The sequence below is a fragment of the Acomys russatus genome, chromosome 2 (assembly GCF_903995435.1).
Source record: "Acomys russatus chromosome 2, mAcoRus1.1, whole genome shotgun sequence".
In the NCBI taxonomy this organism is placed as follows: Eukaryota; Metazoa; Chordata; class Mammalia; order Rodentia; family Muridae; genus Acomys; species Acomys russatus.
Window position 1 is genome coordinate 11638720 of NC_067138.1, and position 20580 is coordinate 11659299.

The 20580-nt window shown below is 45.5% G+C and overlaps 1 pseudogene; it reads left to right on the forward strand.

Annotated features, from left to right (window-relative positions):
• Positions 1-19406: 19406 nt before the first annotated feature.
• LOC127208007 (uncharacterized) lies at positions 19407-19522 on the forward strand (annotated as a pseudogene).
• The last annotated feature ends 1058 nt before the right edge of the window (positions 19523-20580 follow it).

Sequence of the window (20580 nt, forward strand, 5' to 3'; positions counted from 1 at the left end):
TCGCTAATAAGGAATATGGCTTACAAGGATTTGTTTGATTGATTCTTACATTTATTTGTTTATGGGGCATATGCTACGCATGTTTGGAGGTCAGAGGACAACTTTGTAGAGTTGGTTGTCTTCTTCTACCATGTGGACTGTGAGGAACACACTCAGGTGACCAGGCAGCAAGGGCCTGTGCTCATTGAGCTAGTCTGCCAGCAAGAGTTTCGATATTACACTAACTTTACAGTTTGTCAGTCAGCTTTCTGTCACTGTAATGAAATACCTTCTAAAGACTACTTATTAAGAGGTTTATTGTGGCTTATGGTTCTGGAGGTTTGAGGTCCAGATCAGGCAGCCTGCTTGGTTACAACCCCTGGTGAGGCCAGCTCAGGAGCCTTCCGGGGTCAGAGATCAAAGCCACAGTGGGAACCAGAGAAAGAGAGAGGCAAGGAGCAGGTCCCACAAGCCCCCTGAAAGCACAGTGCTCTCCTTGTGACCAAAGGATGGACACACCTCCTCAAAGTCCTATCTCTGGAAGGTCCGCAGCATCCTATAGATTTGCATCCTGGAGAAGAAAGATTTGGGGACAACTCAGATTATACAGAGCACAGGAAGAGCTCTTCAATAAGTCACATGATAGCACATGACACCTTTTAGTATGTAAACCCAACGTTTTCCTTGAGTACCCCTTCAAAGTGTCACGTGTGTGTAGGCTTAAGAGTCATAAAATGTATTTGCTATTTTTAAACTTTTTATTAATTCCTTGTGAATTTCACACCATGCACCTCAATCTCAATCATGTCCCCATCCCCTCATATCTGGCGCCCTCTGTTCATGCAAACACCCTCCCCCAAACTAGAAAAAAACAAAACATGATGTGTGGAAGTTGTAGCGTGCCCTACAGTATACCTTTTTGTCCACACATCTTTACTTGCAAATGTTCATTGTGATGAGTCATTAGTCTGATGGAGGCCTCTGGCCTCTGCTCCACCGTCAATACTGGATCCTCACTGGACTCTCTTGGCTACCCTGTTGCCCTGTGTCATGGAGATCCTGCAGCTTTGGAGCTCCAGGACTGGCCCTTTATGTACTCCTAAAGTCCATAGACGGAGTAGATACTGGGGTGGGCCAATTCAAAGTCCTGGATCTAAGCCTAAGTGGTAGCTGAATTGGCCAGCCTGACAATTCTCCTGCACCCACACCACCAGGGCACACTCTCCAGCACTGCCTTGGCTAGCCCATCCCATGCTGTCCTGCTGGCAAGGGGCAGGGCGGGCTCTCCCAAGCTCACACCCTCGGGGCCAGCACACCCATGCCCCAGCCACCAGGGACAACGCTACTGAGGTGTCCTCACTGTCTCTCTTGGTTTGTTTTTAAGTTTGAGTACAAGGTAATGGGTTTCATTAGGGCATTTTCATAGTCATTTTGTTGATCTTCCTTCCTTGACCCCAAAGTCCTGACTCACCTCTCTTTCTCTGTTCCCTCAGCATCCTCAGGAGCTCTGGTTATGTTTCCATGTCGTATGTAATCAAGTACCCTCTTTATACCTGCTACCCAATCCTTCTTTAAGACTTCTTTTGCCTCCATGATCCCTCCTCTTGTCCAAGATATATACACTCTCATGTATACAAATATACAAAAACTGCTGTAGAGTCCACTTATGAGAGAAAACATGTATTTATCTTTTTGAATCTGGGTCACTCCACTTAACACATGTCTTTTTTTTTTTTTTTTTTTTATAGCTGAAAACTTCTATGGTACATATTTACCACATTTTTTTTTTTTTACCTGTTCATCTGCTGCTGGACATCTTAGCAATGTTAGTATTTTCAAACTACATTTAGAAACTGTGAGAACTAACAGATTTGACACCCAATTACATTGTCAAAATGATCTGGTCGTGTTACTAGGTCTGTTCGGGCAGCAGAGGCCTGTGAGAAGCTAGGAGGTCTGTGCTGCCCTACCTCTGTGCCAAGGAACAGGCGCTGAGGCTGAGCCAAGGCTGACCCCAAGCTCTGTGAGCATAAGGCTCTTGCCCTGAGCCCAGGCTAGACTTCATGGCAGCAGCCATGTGCAAAGCAAGCCAAAGCCACCAAGCCATGCTTCACTCTCTGCCGTCTGTTCTTTTGCTCTCTGAGTCCAAGAAGCTGACTGACGTAACGACAGTAATGAGAAAAGCTGAGAAGAAGGGAGAGAGGCTCACTCTGAATCTAGCTCAGGCCCGGCTCACTTCACTCTGTAGAGAACAGTAGGCCAGGGCTTGTGTGACTGGCTTTGAGAGGTTTGGGGAAAAGGTTGTGCTTCTTCAGAGGGTGAGATCGCACTGCTCGTCACTTAGCCCACTAGGCAGACAGTGATACCCGCTACTTCCCCACCCTCCCCAGGGAACAGAGATAGGGCAAGGGGCAGAGGAAAAAAAGGGGGCATGGTATGAGCCCCCCACCCCTCACCCCCGCATAGGCCAGTATCTATCTTGCATTAGAATAGAAGAGGCCAAGGTCAGAAATCGAGGCTTGTCCTGACTCACGTGATTAGGCACGGATATGCCAAAAGGACGGGTTTTCTTACTCTGACCCCCCCCATTCTGTTTTGGTTGAGTTTTTGAGACAGGGTCTCACCATGTAGCTTTAGCTGACCTAGTACTTTGCTATGTAGATCAGGCTGGCCTTAAACTCACAGAGGTCAGCCTGCCTCTGCCTCCCCAGTGCTGGGACGAATCCTGTATTCCAAACACCTGCTTACCCACGTAACTCCATAGCCTGTTCTCCTGGTCCCCACTGCTGGCTGGTATTGGACACACACATGGTCTCCTGCCCCTAATGAGCTGAGCGGTGAAGGAGTGTGAGCTGAGGCTAGCCCCTGCTACAGGAAGGAAGATCTAGAGAGTTCAGTGGGTGGAATTGCTTGCTTGGTGACCAGTGGTTGATCTCCATGATAACCTGACTAGACGTGTCCACTGGTATGTCTCTGAGGATGCTTCTAGAAAAATTCAGTGGAGAAAGGAAGACTGTCTCACTCTCCAAATATGGTTGCCCCTATAGCATAGACTGGGGTTCTAGATAGAAAAAATACAAGAGAAAGAAAGGGCCAGGAAGATGGCCTAGTGGGTAAATGTACTTCCCACCAAGCCCAAAGGGCATGATGCCAGAGCCCACATGGGAGAAGGACAGAAGCGAGTCCTGGAAACTTTCCTTTGACCTCACACACACACCGTGGAGTATGTTTTACCTCCTAGAAATACAAACAAACAAATGTTTTTTCTTTAATTAAAGGAAAAATGGAGAAAACAGGTTGAGCACCAGTGTTTGATGCTCTCTGCTTTCTGACTGTCATGTGACCACCGGTCTCATGCTTCTACTGTCAATGCCTTCCCCACCACATACTGTCGACGGTGAGGCGAAAGAAGCCCTTGTGTCTTTACGTTTAGGCATCTTACCACATCAACAGGAGAGGTAAGGGATACCTTGCCTGTAAGGGCTGTGGTATCAGACAGCCAAGGTCTGAAGGCTAGAGAGAGGGGAGAAGGTGCTTCACAGTATGAGCCGGGGTGAGAGTAAATGAACATTGGAAGTCACGGCATAAATCAGATAGTGAAAAAAATAACGTGGCATTAACTTCCTTCCTTCTTCAAGGGATAAGAACGACCTGACCTAGTCACGGAAGCGGTTTCCCCCCCCCCCCTCAAAACAATCCTTTAATTTGATGGGATTACATAGAAAGAAAATAGAATCATGAAATTTGCCAGAAGATGGAGGGGCCTTGAAAGATGATGCCAGAAAAGAATCCAAACTCAGAAAGAAAAAAGAAAGCCCCACAAGTTCTCCCTCATTGCATATTCTAGCCTATGATGGATACATGTTCACACATAAAGAAGCAATAATGTCTAAATCTTAGGAAGGAGACCAAGAAAGGGTCATATTAGGTGACAAGGAAGGACAGAATGTAGGCACATGGGTCACAGAAAAGGGTATAGGCTTAAATTCTTTTCTGGTTTCAACTCTGTTGTTGTTGTTTTTTTTTTCCTCCTTTCTCATAGCAGGTGTTGGAATTTGGCTTTATGTGCACTGAAGTAGCAAGAATGATTTTTTTTTTTTGATATTCCCAACCAACACAACATATGTTACACCTTTGGGGTAATGACTGTAGAAGTTGGCCTTAATCGCTAATTCTGTTGAGCATTCATGCAAAGGAATCTTTAGTCACTGTGCATTTGTCATATTGATACGCTTGGGAAAAGTGATTTTAAAAGTTTGTTCTGGTGGAAGAGTTTTGTGCCCATAAAATTTTCATTTGTCTTCTGTTTAATTTTTTTTTTTTTAAGACAGGGATTGCTATGTATCTTTGGCTGGCCTGGAACTCACTATGTAGACCGAGTTGGTGTTAAACTCAAAGAGATCTGACAGCCTCTGCCTCCGGACTGCTAGGATTAAAGTTGTGTGCCAACACATCTGGCTTTCACATCATTCTGTTCTAGTGTTGTTTCATATGCAAAGTGTGTTGCTAGACTTAAAAAATAAAACAAAAAAATCAGTCATGACAAATGCAGCTTTCAGTCAGGGTATGAGGCTCTTTCCTTGACTCTATCTGCACACATCAGCTCTCTGGCCCTGGATCTTTTTTGAATCGCATGCATATATGTTTTGATGTAGAGTCTCTCTGTAGCCCAGACTGTCCTGAAATCTCAATCCTCCTGGCTCACAGACCTGTGCCACCTCAGCACCAGTACATGTTGTTGGAATGTCACTATGCACTACGCACTGGGCTACAGACAACAATATATGCCTTCCTACTGTCTTCCGTTTTTAAGGATTAGCGTATAACTGGAACAGAGAAGTGGCCAGATGTCCACAGCATCTAGCTGAAATTAGGACCAACAGAAAGCACTGCCTTTCCTGGAACGATGGGCCAGAAAGGCTGGTCCAGGTCCACAGTCAGATGAAAATAAGCTCGGACTTGACTGTGGCTCTTGCTATTTGGGATTCTGGCCATGTCAGCGGAAATACACAGACCGTGTTATCATACAAGAACCTGGGTGGTGACCCTACCACCATTAGGTGACGTCAGCAGTCCGCTCATCACTGGCATCAGCTTGGAGGAGCTCTGCCCTCTGTCTTCTGGGGGAGTCTGAGGCCTGACTTTATGTGTGGTTTGCCTATGACAGGAGGTTCTTTTCTCTGTCATAGTCCCCACCTGTCACATGCCTTTTCTCCCTTTGGTCCATTAAAAAGAACCAAGGCATTTGGGAAGTTGAGGGTGAATGAAAAAAAATATAAAGAGGAAGGGATATGACTGCGCCTGTGTATGGAGGAGGAGAAAGTTTACTGTAGACAAAAGGGAAAGCAGGCAGACGCATCTGGGAGGGTGCAGAGTGTGGAGAGGAGAGGGGGAAACTAGATGGAGCAGCCAGGAGGCCAGAGGTACAATGAAGGGAAGGCAACCAAAATATCTGGATTATATAAGAAACAGCCTTTGGGGGAAGGGCTGCCCAGACCGTGGGCTGCAGAGTTGGGGGGAGAGGTTAAAAGTTGGGGTATGGCAGTTTTACCATGTAAAAGATAGGGACTGAGGGATGCTGGGAGAATCTGACAGCCAGGTTCCCTTCGATATGGTAAATGGCACCCCAGCCACTTGCCCCGGTTTGAAACTTAACCGAAGGTTCTGGTAACTCTACTTGGCAGCCTGGGTGGGGCTGGTGGTGAGGAAAGCATGAGGTCTGCAGCTATGCTATTGAAGATGCACTTTGCTGCAGCTAATTGAAACCTTTCTCCATGTCAGGAAAAAAGTGCTATTGTCACAACACCAGAAATCCTTGGGCTGGGATCAGCTGTGAGGCTCCCATGTGGAGCACCCCTGAGGGTTGGGTTGGTTTTCGTCTAAAGCTGATTTCCCATCATGCCAGTTGGTCATCGCCTCCAGGGACCGTAGTGATGAAAAGAGTCTGAGTGCTGGTCGGGAAAGTAGAGGGCGAGCTGGTGGGAGAGCGTGCTGGTTTTAGTCTTTTCCTTTTACATAGGAGTCCAAAGCATACTTCGACTGTGGTTATTTCAGCTTTTAGCAGCCTCACTCTGTAGTTCACACTGGCTGCAAATCATGGCTGTTCTGCATGTGTCGCCCAAGAGCTGGAGTTACAGTCATGAGTGACCACACTGGCTCCCTGCGCCATTTCTGAGGCCAAATTCAGCGCCCCGCGAATGTGACCCAGGAAAACACTCCCTCTCTTCGGAACTTTTGCCTTCACCAGCCTAGGCTCTCTTCTACCTGTGGCAAAGAAGGCTCTGCCACACCTTTGTCGTTTTCCTGTTGAAAGGAAAAACCCAGCTGCTCCTCACTAACCCTCAACCAATCTCGGTGTCGCGCTAGAAGCTCAGATGAAATAGCGTGTGATAGTGGGTCTCCTCACTTTTCTGATTTAATCTTTTCTACTTTATTGATTATTTTATTTTTGGAGACAGATTTTCATGTAGCCCAGGCTGGCCAGAAACTCCATAGGTAGTAGGAGATGACCCTAAACTCCTGCTCCTCCTGCCTGCTTCTCCCAAGTGCTGGGATCACAGGCATTAGCATTCCTGCCTGGCTCACTCTCCACTGGGCTTTGAGAGGTCCCAAATGCCGCTTCTGTGGTTGTTACACAGTCACCAGCCAGTAGGAAGGCAGTAGAGACGTTTGCTCCAAATGCTAAGTGCAGCTTGCTGTGCGAGTTGGATTGCCAATCTTTAAACGCCGTTACACCACAAATGAGGGAGCCAACCTCTGGGCTCCAACCCCAGCTCTACCTGTACCAGCCATGTGGCTGAGAACCAATTACTCATCTGTTACTGTGCCTCAGTTTCCTCATCTGCAAAGTGAAATGATTGTGATGACATAGTGGAACCTGCCTCGTGAGTTTCCTTAGCCAGCTGTGCACAGCATACCTCTGAAGTCACCTGTGTGGAGGAAGCATTCGTTGGCTTGCTTTAGTCACTTCTAAATAAAGAAATTCTTAAGGAAAAACTCTACCTTTCTTTCCTCTTTCTTTTACCCCTTTCTTTTTCTCTCTTTGTTGACAATGTCTCTCTATGTAGTCCAGGCAAAAGAAAATTTTGTTTGTTTGTTTGTTTTGTTTTTCAAGACAGGATTTCTCTGTGTAGACTTGGCTGTCTTGGACTCACTTTGTAGTCAAGGCTGGCCCTGAATTCACAGAGATCTGCCTGCAGTGTGTATGTCTCCCTAGTGCTGGAATTAAAGGCATATGCTGCCACCACCACCATGATGCCTGGCTTCTAAAACAAATCCTATGTTCAGGTTTTGAATGCAATGTTTCTTTTAGCCAATGAGTGGGATACAAAATCAAAAGCCCATCCATCATCCACGGGCTAGTGAGAGCTCAGTGGTGGGAGCAGTTGCTAGGCAATGGCAAGGACTTGCTTTAGATCTCAGCACCCATGGAACTAGCCAGGTACCTATTACCCCAGCACTTGGGTGTATGGGGGATGGTGGTCAGACCTTGGAGGATTGCTAGGGCTTGCTAGCTGCCAGCCTAGTCATAAAAAGAAGATCCAGGTACAGAGAGAGATTCTGCCTCAAAGGAATAAGGTGAAGAGTAATGAAGGAGGGCCCTGACACCCCCCTCTGGCCTCACATACATGTGCATAAAACCACATGTAAACACATACACACAGGAACAAACATACACACCCTGTCTTTCAGGGCCAGTCACCCCCATGACTGCTGTGTGTCAGACTCCACTTTAGCCTTGGTAGCCCACCCACCTGGTCTAGCTCACCACGTCCCATTAAAGGAAAGGCCTGCATTTGTCTTGCCAGCACTCAGAATCAACTAGCATCTCTGATGTCATTTCCTGAAACTAAGCTCTCCTGCTTCCCCTTTCCCACCCAGGAGAAAACAAATATCCAGATAAAGGCATTTTTCAAAGTCTTGGAAAACAGTTTGCTTTTGGCCTGTTTATAGGTCATTTATGCAACAATACTTGAGAAACTGTTGCAGTTCTGACTCTAATGCAAATCTATAAATGCTGGGAGAAAATGCAGATAGAACTAAAATTTTAACATACTTATTTTAAAATCATTAACCAGTCAGTTAATTTACTCATTATTTTGAGACAGGGTCTCATATGCAGCCCTGACTAGCCTGGAACTTACTTTGTACATCAGGCCACAGAGCCGGCCTCTCTCTCCGCTGGGATTAAAAGCCACACCATCACACGTGGCCATTTTTAACTTGTATTTGTCCATGAAGTTATTGTTCTGTGGTGCCTTGAGCACGTTAGGCAAGAGCTCTACCACTTTGTTACATTAAATGTTAACCGCCTTTGTTTGTTTCCTTGAAACAGGGCTTTGACTATATCCTAGACTGCCTTCAAGTACACTAACCTGCTGCAGCTTCACAAGTTGGGAGTGCAGGAATGCCGCGCATGTGCGCCTCCACCAACTCACCTCTGTAGAAAAGCCAAGGAAAAGTAGGTTACTTTTGGAGTGGATGTCAACATGTTTTTGTTTTGATCCCATGTGTGAGATGTGAAACAGATTCATGTGAGGGCTTGTGACGTTTGTCCACTGGAAACAGACTTCTGAGAGGGCACAAGATGCTTGTCCACCAGAGGAGGCACTGCCGCGTGTTGGGGCATGGACTTTGTCAGCTGATGAACATCCTGGTACTAACTCTAAGAGGAGCTTAATATGAGCCCCAAACCAGAGGCTTGGCTTTTGGCTTTATGCATCATTTCACATTGCTTGGATGTTCATTGCTTTGCTTCAAGACCCTCCTAGAGAGACACACGCCACAGAATGTTGCAGTTGTGGTCACTTTTTCCGAATTTCTGATTTGCTGTTTAATGAGTCTTCTGGACGATGAAGAATGGAATCAGCCCAAGGAACTGAGTCTAAAAAGGCCTACGTCTCCTGTTCATATTAACCTTTCTTCTCTCCTATCTAGAGTAGGTGGGTTGGAAGGGAGTAGAGGCATCAGAGAACCTCAAATAAAGTAGATTTTAAAAGATCCAAGCTTAGAGCTGGAGGGATGGCTCAGTGGTTAAGAGCATTATCTGTTCTTCCAAAAGACCCAGTTTCAGTTCCCAGCACCCACATGGCGGCTCACAACTGTCTGCAATTCCAGTTCCAAAGGGATCTGACACCCTCACACCAATGCACATCAAATAAAATTAAGTAAGTAAAAAAAGATCAAAGCCTATAACTTTCTTATATTACTTTATATGGAAATTTGGGAGCTATAGAAAATCAAATAAGAAGGAATCTATGGCCCAAGGAGAAATAAAACTCCTCCAGCAAACGCTTTAATATAGTTCCATCCAAGTATTTATTCTACTTACCGAATGTCTTTGATATAGTTGTGATGAAAGTATTAGTAACTTTTTTGTAGCAGGATTTCATATAAGCCAGGCAACGCTAAAATTCACAGTGTAGTCAGTGATGACTTTGAACCTGTGACCCTCCTGCCTCTGTTTCCTGAATGCTGTTATCAGTAACCGCATCCATTTATAGAGTGCTTGGGGTCTGTCCCAGGGCTTTGTCGGAAGGCATTCAACCAACTGAACTACATCCCCTCCCAAAGTATTGATTTTAAGCGCTTTTAAAGATGTATTTATTATTTGTTTTACTTTATGCGTATGAGTGTCTTGCTTCCATGCACATATGTGCACCATGCGGCAACCTGGTGTCTACAGAGGTCTGAAGGGGACATGGGCTGCCTCAGAACTGGAGGTACAGGTGGTTGGAGCCACCATGTGGGTGACAGGAACTGAAGCTGTGTCTTCTACAAGAGCAAAAGTGCTTTTAACTCCTGAGCCCACTCTCCAGCCTGCAAAAGTATTTTTGATTTTACTTTATTTCCATTTACAAGCATTACCCATGTTGCTATTAAGTCGTTGTAAAAATTTACCAGGTTTGGTGGGCTGTACTTTTAATCCCAGCACTGGGGAGCAAAGGCAGACAGATCTCTCAGTTTTGAGACCAGCCTGGCTTACATAATGAGTTTTAGGATAGCCAGGGCTACATAGTGAGAACTTGTCTCAGAAATTAAAAGGAAAAAACTTCTTTGTAAAAATTTACACGGTATTTCATATTTTACTATGTAGTTTTCCATTATTAACACTTAACTTTAAAATTACAACTGATATTATCAACCAATTATCAATCTTTTTTTTTTCTTTTTTCTTTTATCCCTAATCATTTGAGACTCTTGTCATTCAAATGTTGTTTGCCATCTCCCGAGTTGTTCATCCTAGCAAGGGCTACTGTTGATCGTTGTGAAAACCTGAAGCTAGCCCCAATCCTTTCTACCTTCTGTCAGTTCTGTCTTCTGACAGAGCCTGGTGTGTGTCCTCCATCTCACGTTCTTTCTGGTCTCCTCCATCTTAAAAGCAGTCCACTGAGTTAGTGGCCAGCCTGCTTTCTTGTGTCCTCCAGGCCACCATACAAACTCCTGCTCACGTGATCAGTTAGAGACCATTCTGAGTATTCTGTTGGTTCATCTAACATCGCCCCTGATCTTAAGCATGACCTCCTCAGCTTGCCCACACCTGTGTCCACGTCCCATGCCACAGTTGTGCATACAGTGAGCACCTCACTCTCTATCATAGGCCCGTGGGTCACTTGCACACCTTGTGACCTCTTTTCACCATTTCCTCCCTTTTTCTTTTGGCCAATGGTTATTATCTAAGAAGTGTTGCGGGGGGGTGGGGGGGGGCGGGAACCAACCTTTCTCTTAGGAAGCCTTTTCAGGAGGGTCTCAAGGGGCGCAAGTTGCCCTGATGCATGGTGTAGCCAAGGATGACCTTTAATTACAATCCTACTCCCTGCACTTCTCTAGCGGTGGCATCACCAGCGGGCACCACCATGCTGGGCTCACAGTGATGCTGCTGGACCGATGCTAGGGGCTTTATGGGCGCTAGGCCAGCACTCTACCAACTGGGCTACATTCCAGTCCTGAAAGTCGTTCTTGAGGGTTGGGGAACTTCCTCTGTTACTAGGTTTGTATCTAGTTGGAGACAGGCTCTAGATGGTCTCCCTTGACATACCCAGCTCAGTGCGAGGCTCGCAGTACATATACTCAGGCGCCCTTGTGGACGGCACTTGAATAAAATTACTCTCCATTCCTCCATCATTCAGTGTCTCTCTGTGCAGATTCCGCTTGTGCCACCTCGTGCAAGGTTGTAGGATGAATCCTCATAAATACTACTTTCCTCTTCTTTTAAGGGCACTGGATACCGGGGTATCTTCCAAGCAGAGACTTCCACTGTGGGATTAGAGTGGACCTGAAATCTGGAAACAGAGAAAGCACTTTTTTTTTTCCCGTCGAGCCCTGTATTGGCAAGCTCGTGGCTGTCCTGTCCGCGTTGTCTCTACCCATTCTGGGGAGCTCAGCGCCAAGGTGAAAGGAAGTCAGAAGCTGGGGTCAGAGGACAAGCGAGCCCTGGTCAAAGGCGACTTGCTACATCTCACGTTTCTTCTGTTTTTCCTGTTGAATAATTTGTGTTTGTATTCAGAGTGTGAAAAACAATTTTAACGAGAGGACTAAAATACCTGTCTTCTATTACCCTAATCTTGAAAAGATTCACAGAACACAATTATGAGTCAGGTGGGGGAGAGGTAAAGGTAACTTTTCTTGACCAGTCTTGGCCTCCCCTATCCTCCCCATGGCTCGGGTCACCTCAGCTTTTTAGCTGTTGCTTTGTCATCTGTCCTGTCTAACCCTTTCTGAGCTAGAGTCCTCCCAACAGGAAGCGATCTTTCTGCTTTCAGGCGAGCCACACGCCTCCCAGCCAGCCAGCAGCTTCAACTAATTAGCACACGTGATGGGAATTGGAAACAAAGTCGCCAACAATAGGAGCGTGGGAACCCCGGCCGCGCCGCAGTTCCAGCGCCCCTCCCCCGTTCCCTGTGCACCGAACTAGGGGCCTCCCGGGGCGGCTTCCCCCGCCCCCCCGCGGTGGGTCAGTCCCTCAGTCTTGGCTCTGTGATGGTTGGGGCACTTACAAGGTCCAGCTGGAGGTCAGTCAGAGCCAGGGAAGAACAGCTGTTACCAAATATCCTTGCGACAGATCAAGGTGTCCAGTCCCACCATGAGGTTCAGGGACCCTGCTGTGGCGGTGCCAAGGAGACTGGCTCATTGTGCTAAGCAGAGGAGGGGTACCGCCCTGTCCCTATCACGTGGAACCAGCTCACCTTGGCCTCTTTCCTGGGTGTCCCTGAGCTGGCTGGCTGGCTGGAAGCAACTCCAGGCACATGACATGGTCTCCTGTGTCAAGGTGGCCCTGGAGGGAGGCTAATGAAAACTTGCTTCGGTACAGAACACCTCTGACTTAAAAACCCTCAGCTGTATTGAGATAGAATTCATATACAACTCACTCAAAATATATGATTGGACCGATTTTGGTGATCTTCTAGATGGGCGCAGGTAGTACGGTGATGCCATTTAATTTCATTTTCATTTTCTCAAAACAAAAATACTTGGTCATATAGCTCAGTAACACAGCATAAGCGTGGGCAAGGCCCTAGGTTCGATCTCCAGTACTGTGAACACACACACACACACACACAGAGCCTGGTACCTTTAGCTATCACACCTGTCTCTAGTTGTCTTACAGACTGGCCACAGAAGTGTATATGTCATCTTTGTGACTGATGTGTTTCACAGTACATCTAAGTATACCACAAATTAGCATTCTTTTCTTTTCATTCTCCATAATATCCCACTACAGAGGCTTAACTCACGTTCCGTTCATGTGTACTGGAATTGCCCCTATGATGGAGCCATAATGAACAATACTATGGAAGCTCACTCAAGCTTCCTGACATATGCTTTCAGGTGAGTTGGTAACCAGAAGTAGAGTTGTGCATTTGAAGGCAAATTTCTATTTGGCTTTCAAAGAAAGTCCCAGGTGGCTCCCAAATTGGCTCAGAGTTCCCAACCACAACGCATATAAGTGTCTGTTTTCTTTTTCTTCAGATCATCATCAACACTGGCTGTTGTCTGTCGTTTTTGGCTACAGCCATTCTACAGCCAAATATGCGGAGTCATTTCTCAATTATAAAATTAAAAAGTTGGATGAGCCCTAAACACTTTCCAGTGTGAGTTTCTGAGGCCTCTCTGGGAATAAGAACTGTGTGCCTCGCGCTGTGTATTCTAGAAGGGTCACGAATGGCAACTGCTATACCAGCTGCTAGAAGCACTAGTATCATTGTTTGTGGGTGGGGACTGAAATAGAAAGTTAATTATTTACAAATGCATTTCTAGCTGAAATATGGAGTTGGACAGCAATGCCCCTATTAGGGACAGACTGCACTCGACACTCCTCCATCCCACCTCCAAACCCCAGACCACACTGTCTGTAGCAGGCAAGTTCTTCCTGTATTGTATGATTAAAAATGACCCTGTATAATTCTACATCATCAGCTGGCAGTAAATCATCATCCTGGGTTGTGTTGTCCACACTCAGAGACTTTGCCTGGAGCCAGGGAGTTTAATCAAGGTTGAACTTTATTTAGCTATGAGCATAAATTTGCAAACAGGATCTGCTTTATTTTGAAAAAAAATTACATATACATTTATATTATTACACATATAAATAATAAACTACATATAGCAAGAAGAACCATGAAACAATCAGTAATTATATTAATATTACAATATTACATCATAATGTTTTGGCTATTTGTATTTGGCAACCTTGAAAAAACATATTTCCTATTTTGGTGAGTCTAAAATTCTGAATGTAAATCAGAATCTATCATATCTCATCTCCACCAACTTAAAAACATCTATCTAGACCTGAAAACATCTTAACCCCTAAACAGCTAAGCATAATTGTAAAACTAAAGTATCTTGTCTTCAGCTCATCAGAGACTTGAGAGAGAATAAAATAATTACGCGGAGGTGCAGATTAGCAGCTTCTAAAGTAAAAAAATATGACAGACACAGTTTGCTGCCTGAACAGTCACCCAAAACTCTCTAAAAGTTTGGAGCATAGTCTATCTTTGTCACAAGAATACACATCCTAGGCGTGTAACAGATAGATACTACCCTGTACATAGATAAGGTAAAATAGTTAGATAAGGTCTTCACAAACCTCAGAGTCCTACAGAATATGGCATTTAACGATGTTGTTTTATTGTTTTAAGGATTCTTTGACAATATGACAATTTAACTCCTGGCAACACCCAGCCTACCTCAGAGGATGATCAGCATCAGAGAATCTCCTGATGGAGATGGCTTTAACTGTGGCAAACCGGCCACTGGGAAAAATGTTCTCATTTCTACCACAGACAGAATTCTGCCTGAAAATGGGCAAGCTTGGATGAAGGCAGAGTCGATGGCCAAACTCTGCCAAGACAGGGTAAGCAAGTCCTCAATAGTTCCCGCCTCACAAAAATGTCTGTCAGGTATACAGTATCTGCTTTCTTAATAGTGGCTGTGATGCCTCTGTTGACATGGCTGGTTGTGGATCACCAAAGGGACAGTTTACTATGCTACAGGAAGAGAGTTCAGATCATGTGTTTGTTGTATTTAGGGAGTGAACAGGGTGGGAGGACCCTCCCTTGGCTTAACCAATTTATTTCTCATATTGAAATGACTACCAGGATTTAACATTTTTTTTCAATATGTTTTTCCCCCAATAGGTATCTGCTATGATTTAGACGCATTCCTTTTAGGAGGAGAAGTCATGTTTAACTCAGAAGAGGCAAACACCATACATGAAGCATTTGGCCACTGGCACTGTGCTTGCTCAGTGAGGCATTGGTTTTGCTGTGACTCCACCTTGGCTCCATATCATAATCACCTAGAGGGTGTTACAGTATATATATATTATATATATTCTTTGCTAGACTCCAGTGCAAATTATCTAAATCCAAGTCCCTTGAGTCTTTTAGGAAGAAGGATGCTGAGATGTCATTAACTTCAGTATTTTCCACCAAGCACAGAGGGTTGGAGGTGCTTCTCAAGGTGCAGCTTCAGGCACAACAGGATCACTCGAGGATCTGACTGAAATGCAAGTTCATGGGGCCCAGAAACTCCAGGACCGAGGCCTCTAATCAATGAACAAGTATTCACCCGCTGGGTGTGGTCACATGCCTTTAACCCTAACACTCGGGAGCCGGAGGCAGGCAGATCTCTGTGAGTTGGAAGCCAGAACAGCTAGGGGTACATAGAGAAACCCAGGTCTCTCTCTCTCTCTCTCTCTCTCTCTCTCTCTCTCTCTCTCTCTCTCTCTCTCTCTCTCTCTCTCTCACACACACACACACAAACAAAACCAAAAAAAAAAAAAAAAAACTCCAAAAACCAACAACCAGACAGAAACAAGTACCCACCAATTCTGATGGGTTCTGGATGCCGAGGCCACTGGTCATTAGTTTTCTATTTGACATCTCTTTGGAGTCATCAGAGGACTTAAATTCTGATACCTGGGTTCTGGCCCAGAGGTTGTGGTTTCAGTTATTCTGTGATGTGGCCCCAATAACTCAAATTTTACTTTTTAGAGAAAGGATCCCCAGATGATTCTAGGACAAGGTGCTGTTGCGAGCTGTAGCGCTAAATTTACACAGTCTCAAAGCACACTCCCAAGCAAGGAGTGGCAGCACCGCTCAGGAACTTGCTAGGAAGACGAATTCTCGAGCCCGAGCAAGCTTGTTGCCCTGTAGGTACTCTCCTGGAATCCACATGGTTCTGACACTTGCTGGATTCAGCACAGCACTAGGTTCTGAAACTGGGATATAGCCGTGAGTGTAGGGCCCCTCCCTCTGTTATTTGGATGCATCATAGCCCATTGTGAAGCCGTGGGCTAGGCTAGCTGTAGTGGCATGCACCTTTAATTCCAGCAGAGGCAGGTGGATCTCTATGGTTTGGTTTACATGGTAAGTTCCAGGTCAGCCAGGGCTACATAGGAAGATAAAGAAGCAAGAGCCATAGCACCAAAACAAAACCAAAAACAAACAAACAACAAAACAAGCAAACAAACAAAAAACCCCAAACCAACCAAATTAAAAAAAAAAAAAAACCACTATGGACTAAAGACATTAGAGGATCAGTTTCTCTGTTTATATAATTAATATATATTATTATATTCTGTTATTACCATTGGAACACATACTCGTCTTCTAATTATCTTGCTTTTGTAGAGTTGAAGGGTGGCCTCATCCACATTTTTATCTTTTATTTGCTCATTTATTTGGCATTCAGATATCTGAGCATTTCATTTGACTCAGGAAGACAATGGTTCCCTTTATTGTCTGTGCAACTCTTCCCATGGGAAACTCATTTTGAGAGCCGTGGTTTCTTAAGATAGGCAACAGCTTTCTGAGCCACAAACTCCAACCAGAACTATCCCCAAATTCAGACGGCTTAAATTGGGAATTTAACACACAGCCCTAGTTCCTGGGAAAAGTACCAGGCTCTTAGTATCCCCGAGAATTGGGAGATATCAACGCTGCACAGTGGAATACTGTGCCTCTCCAGATCTCTGGACAGACTGAGTCTGTCCTTCTTTTCCTTCTAAACCTTCCCACTGGAGTCAAGCTTCTCCACCAGCATGGACAAATGGCTTCTTAAAATAATGGATTACAAACATGGTCCTTGGACCAACAAAGGCATCTTAAACTTCAGTGATGCATACTAGCTACCGATAGCTATTGTCTTGGGGCTAGAAAATGGGAAGTCACTGGTTTTATTTTGTTTATTTTCTGTATCCCAGGCCGTCCGAGGATTTACTACAGTAGCCCAGGCTAGCCCCAGGCTCCCAAATGCTGGGCTTACAGGAACTTAGTTTGGAAATGATGTTTGATGCAGTTACTTCTGTCCAATGACAGGCTGGGTGTAGCTCAGCGCCCTCCTGCAATGAATCTCCCCTGGAGTCAGTCTTCATCCTGTTCACTCCTAGCAGACGGCAACGCTGGGCCTTTCCTCCGTAAGTCATTTTAAATCACCTCAACTGCAAGCAAGTGCAGACTGGGGGCAGTCCTTTTGTTTCTGATTTAACATATTATTTAGCTCACTTCATATCCTTGCCCGCAGGGCTGCATACCTCCCTTCTCACCACGCCATCCTGTCCCCCTGCTTGCTTGCTCTTGAGGATGTCCTTTCTCTACAGGGCACAGATGACCACGTCCTCTCTCTTTTCTCTTCTGACTCCAATAAAGCCAGGACCAAAAGCAGCAACTTACTCTTGACCTGCTGCGTCAAAACAGAACCCGAGCTGTTCTTTTTTCTTCTCCTCACTATCTAAGCATGAAATTGTGGTTTGTACTAAAAAAAAAAAAAAAAAAAAAGGATTCTGGAGACTCAGAGACCACCACACACGAGTATGCAAACATACACACAGGGGCCATGCTGATGAACACGGATCGTGATGTGTTCTAGGTGTTAAATGCATTTGCATATTTAGTATCATGGTCTTAAGAATGACAAATTCCACAATGCAGAATGTTTAAAGTATACAATATAGTGCCTTTGCAGAAAACATATTACCAATCAGAAAGCAGAATCTTGCATGTAAGTGGGTTGGTTAATATTGTCAACTTGATGGGATTTATAATCACTATAGAAACAAATCCCTGGGTTAGTCTATAAGGGATTTCCTACAGGAAGATAATGGAGGCGGGAAAGCTCACCCTAAATGTACATAGCCCCATCCAATGGCCTGGGATTCTTGAATATAAAAGGAAAACATGAATGAACAGAAGAATGTATCATTTTGCTTTCTGAAGTGGACACAAAGTGACTGCAGCCTCCTCTGGCTGTACAACCCTCACCAGTCAGACTGTTCCCCCAGAACTGTAAGCCAAAACAACCCTTTTCTTACTCAAGCTGCGTTTGCCTAATATTTTGTCACAGCAATGAGTTAAGTAACACGGAAAATGTGTGTCAAATTCAGAATGAATTCTTCCAGTAAAATTTCAAGGAGAAAAAGAAGTCCAGTAAATGTTGTAAATCAGGAAAAAGCAGTATCTAAACAGCAAGTCTTTATTCTCTGAACCAAAATCTTAGAGGAAACAAAGTTAGTAATAGATTGAGTACTAAAAAAGTTTTTAATATGAGTCAATAGCAGAATAAAAATTTAAAGTCACCAGCTTACAGAAAACAAGTTGTTTTCCCTAACCACTAAATATTAAAGGAACTCTTCAAACTGGGTATGAAAAATCCTCCAAAAGACATGCGTTTTTTGTTTTGTTTGTTTGGCTTGGTTTCTCTGTGAAGCCTTGGCTGTCCTGGACTCACTTTGTAGACCAGGCTAGCCTTAAGCTCACAGAGATCTGTCTGCCTCTGTCTCCGCAAGTGCTGGCTTTACAGATGTGCACCATTGCATCCAGCCAAGAAACACATTTTACAGGACACAATCTTGAGATTCACAGCTGTGTATTCTCAGAATACTATGCTTATAAGATATGTATTTAACAGTTCCTGGCATGAGTTCTGTCTTGTGAAGTGGGCCTTACATCCAAGCAGAAAGTGGTTAGTTATCATAACATTTGTACCACTATTGCCTGAGTAGCCTATCTTGACAGGCCAGTAGCTACTGTAGCTCACACAGTTCAGAGCTGGGTAGAGCTAATGATTATTTTTTTGTTGGAGACAATAGGCCATATGGCCAATGTTCAGCCATCTCATCAGAGTCTGCACCTTTAAGTCTCTGTTTTTCCCAGAGCTTGCCTTTCACCAGAAACTAGCTGACCCTGTTGTGGGTCAGCAGTTAGACTAAAGACAGACAGAGATGGAGCAGCCCTGTTGTGGTTTAGCAGCTAGACTAAAGCTAGATGAGGAGAGAGCAAGATGCCCTGTCTGGCAGGACGTTATGATCCTGCCTGGAATTCCCTGTGTTTTGAGAAAAGCATGCAGCTGGGTTGCTATAACAATATGCGTCCCGGCCTTCTGACTTATAAATACTGCTGCCTGACTAATAAAATTTGAGAGCTTGATCAACATTTAGATTTGCTCTCCTTCTTTGTGTCTTGTATTTTATTTTCATACAGGTGAATCTCCTCCCGAGCTTTAGTGGAACCCCCGCAGGCTGGGGCAAGTGGCGCCCTAACGACTGGGGCTTGAGGAACAGAGCACTCACCTGTCCATCACCCTTCGCAAACCGGCTGGTCACCCTGGAGTGCCATGGACTTCGTGCCCGTGAGACGGATCGACATAGATCACCACAGAATACCCACCCGCCCGTGAGACAGATCGACTTGGGTCCCTACACCTCCCCCAGTCGTGAGACAGATCGATTAAGGTAAGACACGGTGACGCACACACACATATGGGTCAGTCACTCAGCAGACATAAATTATTTATCAAGGGACTTAAAATCTCCCTCAAAAAATAAAAAAAAATCAAAAATCAAAACAAAAAACCTATACCAAGGCTACACAGAGAAACCCTGTCTTGGGGAAAAAAAAAAGGCACAAGGAGCACAGGTAAAGAAAAAGGACTTAGTAAAAAATTTTTCTGTGACACATGTGTTCCAGCAGGTGGCCAAGCAGAGAGAGGCTATGTCTATGCAGTCACCTATGAACATCTGAATGATTGGTAGCCTAACATTCCCTGAAAAAAGCTAGCCTGAGATGACCACCGGTCTGGTGGCAGGGTGTCCAGACAGGGAGCTAGGCTGAGAGGACCACCAGTCCAGTGCCAGGCAGTCCTGGATGGGCTCCCAGGATGAGGAGCAAGCTGGAGACTAGCAGAATCACTCCTGAGACCCCTGGGCAGGAGTCAGCCTGAGACAGATGACCCTTCTTAGGGGCCACTTGGGATGGCTGGGTGAGAAGCAGGCCTCATGTTCACTGGACTGGAGCCATGGGGCCTGGACAGGGAGCTAGCCTGAGATGACCACTAGTCCGGCAGCACAGGCCTAGGTCAGGCAGACTATGCCTGAGATGACCCCTGCCTGGTGCCATAACCTACAAGTGGGGGCAGAGCATTTCTGAGACCACTCTCGAGATGACCCCAAACACTTAGAGACCCCAGGCAAGTAAGTGGTGGAGAAATGAAAGAGAAAAAGAAACGGAAACATGTGAGCACAATGAAGGGAGGACGAACTGGGCACCCAGGCATAGAGAAGATCAGTCTAATGAGAGCAGCTGGTGATGCCACCTGGGACTATGGTGGGATCCTGGCCTGCTGCCACTGGGGGGCCATGTCTTGGTCCAGGGCCCTACAGCAGCAGCAGGGGTCTCTTACCAACAGAGGCCAGGAGACTGTCTCTGATCTGGACTGTGGTCCCAGAACATGTTGATGTCTGAGGGCTGTGCAGAACTAGCCCCACTCCTCACTTGAGCATTGTGGGAGAGCTGGTCTTGGTGGCACAAGAGCAGGAGAGATGCCCCTTCCCCTAGGCAGCTGCAGTACTCAGGAGAGCAGGCCCAGCACATTGAAGGAGTCGTAGGTGAGCCAGTTCCTGAGGATACAAGCATGAGAGGGCTGGCTCTACCACTCATCTTCTGTACAGTGGTGTGGATGAAGAAGAGATAGCCTCCTCCCTGTTTGCTCCTAACCATCTGCAGTAGGAGGGAGACCTAGTCCTGGGGTCATGAGAGCAGGAGGACTGTCCTTGCCCTTCACCAGCAGCAGCACTTGGCAGAGTAGACCCTGCATTTCACC